Source organism: Melopsittacus undulatus, chromosome 6 (genome assembly GCF_012275295.1).
Source record: "Melopsittacus undulatus isolate bMelUnd1 chromosome 6, bMelUnd1.mat.Z, whole genome shotgun sequence".
In the NCBI taxonomy this organism is placed as follows: Eukaryota; Metazoa; Chordata; class Aves; order Psittaciformes; family Psittaculidae; genus Melopsittacus; species Melopsittacus undulatus.
In genome coordinates, this window is record NC_047532.1 from 72,797,604 (window position 1) to 72,804,413 (window position 6,810).

The 6,810-nt window shown below is 47.3% G+C and overlaps 1 protein-coding gene across 4 annotated transcripts in view; it reads right to left on the reverse strand.

The window, feature by feature from the left end:
• Positions 1 to 5,630, reverse strand: part of LRRC8D (leucine rich repeat containing 8 VRAC subunit D) — a 48,481-nt gene extending 42,851 nt beyond the window's left edge. For 2 of the 4 annotated variants that reach the window (XM_034063935.1, XM_034063934.1), the window contains exon 1: positions 5,418 to 5,630. The gene's annotated coding sequence lies outside the window, so the exon portion shown is untranslated. Of the gene's footprint in view, positions 1 to 2,970; positions 3,007 to 4,770; positions 5,361 to 5,417 lie in introns of those variants that run through there. The other 2 variants (XM_005143581.4, XM_031044188.2) reach the window with 2 other exon arrangements.
• Between the last annotated feature and the right edge of the window lie 1,180 nt (positions 5,631 to 6,810).

Here is a 6,810-nt window from a genome sequence, read left to right on the forward strand (position 1 = left end):
TTTGTCTCCTTCATATTCTGCAATAGCCAAAGACCAGGCAGATATTCAGACTTCATAGCCATACACATATGCTATGCACTTGTTTTTTCCTTAAAAGCTATAATCCCAAATTGGAAAAAATCACTGCAGCAAGAGTAAAGTGCTTCAAACAAAGTCCACCAAAAAAACAATGCTGCTTTTAGCAGGCATGTTAGTATCTGTGGATCTGTGGCATTGGCCAGACTTGAAAACACTAGAGGTGTGGCAGCCCTGGCTTCTGTAGAACCCAAGGGCAATCAGGAACACCTTCTATAGAGAAGCTTATCTCAGTGCTGACTTGTAAAGAATGAAGTCCAAATGAGAAAGAAACCCAAACAAAAAAAAAAAAAAACAAACCACAACCCTGCACCTTGCCTGTGGCTTGGGCTGCATGGAGGCGGGTAGGAGCCTGCCTCACTGCTTCACTGTAAGGGCCATAAAAAGCCTTTGTGCTTGGCTTTTTTTTGTTCCTGTGTGTATCTTTACATAATGAATCTAGGGAAGGGGTCCTGTTGCTGTAGGTCTCATCCTATTTACTAGCTCCATGTCAGATAAGACACCTAGAAGAGCAACGGACACCTGCATTTAGGCGGCCTCACACATGGTCTCGACATACAGGAGAAATCGTCAGAAGATGGGACTCAGACAAATACTGCGCTTGTGAACAGAGAGGTATTTTGAAACTCTTAACAAGTAGCAAGGCAGGTCACAAGAACCAGGCAATTTCTTTTCTATTGATCACACAATACAAAATGCAGGATCATGGTGAATGAAGGTGATTGCTATTCTGACCCACTGCTGGCTGCCACACGCTTTCAGCCTGATTATTATTTCTGCTTCTTAACCAGTTATGTTCACCAAGAAAAGGATCTCTGAAACAAAAAATCTGAACAGATAAGTTTTCTCCTTCTCTAAAGGTGGCTGTATTTTACACCATCACTGTTCCTGAAGTCTCGAGTATCGCAACTCCTTCAGTCTTAGAACAAATCACTTCTGAGGAAAGAGCTCAAGTGGAAAGAAGGAAAATTATAGGTAGCAACATTTTTGAGACTACATGAACAGCATGTTTTCATATCCTGATTTATACTTGAGGGGGAGGAAGAAGGGAAGGTATTTCTTCTAAAACAGTGCCAACAAACAGGTCCTTGGTGCAGCCACACTCTCCTCCCACACCAGTGCTTGCCTTCAAGTGTTGGGCAAAAGTGGCATTTTGCTGGCTTGATCCCAAGAACACAAACTTCCTCCTCCCAAGGATATCTCCCTGAACACTCTGGCAGCTGCTACATGAAGGTCTTTGAGCTTCTCTTCCTATCCATTTCCTGAAGGGGGACAGGAACCTGTTCTTGCAAGACTAGAAGAACAGAGCTGAAGAGAATGCAGAAGTGAAGAGAGCTTCAATTCTTTTAATTACAGATATTTGTGGTGAGACAAAGATTGAAGCAGTGTCAGTTAAAATTGATGGTGTGGAAATTAGTATTACTGATGGTACTAGGAAGTGCCAACTTGTGGCGTACTCTCTCTTTTTACATGCCAAAACCCAAGATAATTCTCAATAAGTTAAGCACTAGAAATACTGGCTTTGCTCTTTCCTAAATTTGTTTGGAATCTCCAAGGGGAAAAAGTGTTTGGCAAGCAATGAGTACCTATTCTTTGTTACACAGTTAAACGAAAATTGCACTCAATTTGCTTAGACTACAAGGTTTTGAGCCAAACCTATCCCAAATACAAACAAGTCAAACTTCAGGGGAAAAAAGGTAGCTCAAAGTGTTCTCAAGGTAAGAGGCACATAATAGTTTTGAAACATTAAATTTACACACTTACACAGATGATATTTACACACTTTTACAAAATTAAGGCTGGTAGCTGCCAGAAAATTGCATTTCACAAACATCCTTCTCTGTATTTCAGTCCTTGTTTGGCAAAATACACGCTTAGGCCCACAGCACCTCAACACCACAGCCAAGAATAAACCCTTTCAAGACTGAGCACCTTTACTGTGACACCAGAGAGCCTTATGCATGCATGCACACTCATGAGACTATACATGTGAGGAAAATAAGTCATGTACACAAGTCTTCACATGGTGAAGTCCACAGACTTTTCACTGCTTGTAATAAAAAAGCATTTAAAATGTCAGTTATGCAAAAGAACAAACAAGTCTTAAAGTATAAGGTTTCTGGGGGAAATGAGTTCCATTTTTCTTAATAGCTTTTTTGGAGTTTATTTGGTTTTGTTGGGTTTGGTTTTTTTCCCTAGGATGTAATCTTTCCAGCACAAAGAGACAAGAAATGAATAAATAGTAAGAAAAAAAAACCCCAAACCGAACCAAAAACAACTGCATAGTCTCATATCAACTAGCAAGAAATGGAGAATTCTAAACATCAGGAACTGAAACAATGCATTTTGTTTTTTCCTCTTTACAGAAGAAGATTTGAGTATCATGTAAATACTGCTAGTTGTGTTTCGTGAATATTTAGGGACCTACAGCAATTTTATGAATTAACTGGAAGACACAGATTGCTTTTTTTAAAAACAAATTTAAAACCTTCTGAGCTCATTATTTGGTAAAATACTAACTCTAGAACTCCCTTTTGTTTGCATCCAGTTGAGAAACTAGTTTACTGGGTTCCCTGAATGACATATATGACTCAAACTACTCAGTAAAACAGCCATCACTGGCCCTGCACTGATTAAAAGCCTCAGGACACTGATTCATCCCCAGTAATCACAGTGCCCATGTACCTCTACCAAAACTTCCCTCTCTTTGCAGTGCAGGAAAAAAGCAAAGGAACAAAGGGAGACGTTGGGCTGAGGCACTGAGTCAGCATTCTGTCTGTAAAACATCCCAAGCAGCAAAAGGGAGAACTGACACAGCAGCCAGAGCCATCAGAAAATACAAGGAGGAGAAGAAACTCAGCCAGGGGTACAGGACCCAATTCAAAATCCACTTACTATATGGGCTGCAGCAGACTCTGAATGGCACCTTAATACACAGAAGGAACAGGAAGACCTGGAGAAATTAAAAGAGCTGACTTCAAGATGGGATATTTCAGCACAAAACTGTACCAAGCCACAACACACATGGTCTCAAGTGCTTTTGACCACAGGGGTGTACACACCCTTTATTTTCCTATTCTCCTGTCACTGGCAGGATCTATTGCAAGCATATTGCCAACAGCATTAGTTTTTTTCTCACTCCTCAGATACACAATCAAGGAAGCTGTCCACATACAGGACACTGTGGAATCACCATACCACCAGCTACCCACTGCTACTGAAGAGCGGCTTGTCAGAGGTGACAGGAACACAGGACTAGGAAAGAACTGGAATACAAGAACTCTGGTTCAAGTGTGCAGCTACGTGTGTTAGTACAACATACAGTTGGTGATCTTTCCAAAGCACGCATCTGAGTGCTTTCATTCTTTTGCATTGTTAATACACAGGTCTGTTACCATTAATAATTATCTTCCTGGGGTGGCAGTGTGCAGACTTTCTCCATTGCTGGTGCTGCTGCTTTAGAATTCCTCCTCCAGGTCTGAACAGGCTGGACAGATTACCATTCCCCCCAAGGATGTCAGGACTCGTATGGATATCTATTGTGCATATCTGCATCTTACAATACTGTTTAATGCTGCTCGCTTCCCCACATTGCCTCATTTAGCCTTTGTAAACTTTGGATCTTTATCAAAGTGATCTTGATCACAAATAACAGTACTTATTTAAATATTCCCTGCTAATATATGTTCAAGAAAACAGATAAAGCAAACATAATAGACAAGTATTGTTCACATTAAGCAAGATACAGGCAAAGCACCTAATGAGTTTACTATAAAGGCAATGCTTGCTCAGAAACACAGGAGACAATGGTGTGGAGCACCAAAAAAATAGCCATGGTAGCATATTCCTAGATCAAGGCCCTCATAAATCAGTTTCGACTAACAATAAAAGGGTTTATAGGGGATTTGTAAATCACAAAGAATGAACAGGATCCTGGCCTCTGAGCAAGGCTTGGTGAATTAATTTAAGATGGCAATCAAGAGCAAATAACATAACACTAACTGTACTACCAATCATTGCTCTAAGTTGCAAGAAAGGGGGTTTCTTCTGCCACCACAAAAAGGGGAGGGGGAAAAAATAAAGGAAGGAAAAAAAAGACACAGAGAAAGGGACTTAACTATCTCATCTGGGATGAGAGTGATTTTTTGATAGCTCAGAGCCGTGGGATTGAAATCTCAGCACTATTCCTGCAAATTTCTCACATCCTAAAGCCCTCTCCCTCAGACAAGGGGGCATGGCTATTCTCCATCTCCATTTTTAGAGACAGAAAAGATGATCCTTTCCCATCACGGCTGACAAACATCATGCTGAAAAAGAAAACCAACAAATACTTCCCTACACTATTTCTTAAAGCTGAAACTGACAGTGTTTACAAGCAGCAGGTACCCCAAAGCCAGCACTGAAGATGTTTCACTCTCACCCCAGCAGCTAAGCCAAGCAAGACATCACTTTCAGCACCACCATTACAGGAAGCACTGCTGAGACTTATTTCACCAAACAACAAGCTGGTTACCACCACCGTCCTCCATTTTCAAGTCTGAGTAACCTACCTCATGGCTCTTACACACTGGAAGCACCCAAAAGGAGAAGCTGCCACGGGCTGCTGGTGTGCTGAGAATGCAAAGCCTGCATCCCCCCACTGACCACAGACCAGCTTCCCTAAAGGATGCTGGGCAAGACACAAGCTTTCTGTACCTCAAATAGTGTTAAACAGCAGTGGCAGCACTTGTAACAGGAGAAATGGAGGCTGCAAGACAGAGGAGCTGCTGTGGCAAGCTCAGGGATCCTCGAAGAGCAGGAGTCGGTGTTGCCACGTCCTGGGGAGCAGGGGGAAGGGAGAAGACGTGCTTCGCCGAACCACACGATTCTCTGTGACAAGGGCTGTTTTCCTCTTGAAGATGTGCTTTATTGACCGCTTCAGGTCCTTCCGATCTGCGTGTGGTGCAGCGCCAGAGCAGATAACCCCATACGAAAAGCACACAGCAGGCAGTCCCAACATGCATTTAATATCCCCGGCCTCAGAAGGGGGGCTCGGCGCTCGCCTTTCCCGGTAGCACACCTCACTCCCGGCCCCGGAGCCGTTACTGGCCGCTCGGCCCGCACACCGGGCGCGTTCGGACACCGCGAAGAGGAGACACCGCGGCCAGCTACTACCGCTACCCGGGGCCCGCCTGCAGCTCCGCCGGGCACACCGGCGCGGCAGCAACGCAGCCAGCCAACCCGTTCTGAGGGCAGGAAAGGGGGTATAAGAAAGGCAAAGCGCACGAAGGGAGAAGCGGCAGTGCCGGTGTTGGTGCCGATGACCGATCCTTCCCCGCCCGCCGGCCCCTCGCCCGCCTCACCTCGCCTTAGGGACGGCCCCGTGGGCTGAGAGACCCCGAGAGCCGCCCGGCCGAGGGACGCGGACCTTCTCCGAGATGGTCACGGCCGCGCCACTGCCATGCGAGCGTGGAGGGGAGCGGAGGGGAAGGCCAGGCCGGGCGGGCTCAGCTCCTAACAGCGCCCTGCAGCGCACACCCGCATGGCTCGGCACACGGACAGCACCGGCTGCCGGCGGCGAGGCCCGGCCCCGCGGCCGACAGCACCGCCCGCAGCCGCGGCTGCATCCAATGGCTCCCGCGGCGCCGCGCATGTGAGGGCCGAGCCTGGCCCCGCCGCCCCGCCCGCTCGCCCCCCGCGCAGCCGCCGCTCTCAGGTGCCCCCGGGAGGGGGTGGTCCTGCGGGTTGCTGCCAGCACGGTGCTGGGCTGCGGGCTGTGCGGGGAGCTGGGCTGTGCTGCCCTGCCCAGGTCACTGGTTGTCGCTGGATGCCTCGTCTCCATGGTGTGTGAGCACTGCCATGGACGGTGACTCCAGCACTGCCCTGGGCAGCCTGTCCCAATGCCTGAACAGCCGTGCCTAATTTTCATCTAAACCTCCCCCGGCGCATCTTGAGGCCTTTTCCTCTTGTCCTATACTAGTGCCTTGGGAACAGAGACCAGCACCCTCCTGGCTCCACTCTTCTGTCAAACAGCTGTAGGAAGAGATAAGGTTCCCCCTGAGCCTTCTCCAGACTAACCCCCACAGGTCCCTCAGCCATTCCTCATCACACCTGTGCTCTAGGCCCTGCACCAGCTCTGGTCCGGCTCCAGCACCTCAATGTCTTTCTTACAGTGAGAGGCCTAGAACTGAACACAGGAGTCGAGGTGCAGCCTCACCGGTGCCCTGGCCCTGCTACACTGGATGATCCCTGCCCTGGCCTTGCTGCCACACTATTGCTGACACAGGCCAGGATGCTGGTGGCTGCTTGGCTGCCTTGGCACAAGCTGCTCATGTTCAGCTCCATCAGTCAGCATGCCCAGGTCCTTTTCAATGAGCAGCTTTCCAGACACTCTTCCCCAAGCCTGGAGCATTCAATGGGGTTATTGGGACCCAGGTGCAGAACCTGGACCTTTGCCTTGTTGAACTTCTTTCCATTGGCTAGGGCTCATGATATGTCCAGATTCCTCTGCAGAGCCTCCCTGTCCTTCAGCAGATCAACACTCCCACCCATGTGGTGTCATCCACAAGTTTACTGAGGGTGCACTCAATCCCCTCATCCAGATTATCCATAAAGATATTAAACAGCACTGGTCCTAATATGGAAACATCTGGTAGCAAAGCCATGGCTTGTTCACTTTGTGTGGGTAAATGAACTGTAGTACACAAGGTAAACAAAACAGTGACAAGTTCAAACTATGTGTTTTGATTATTCAAA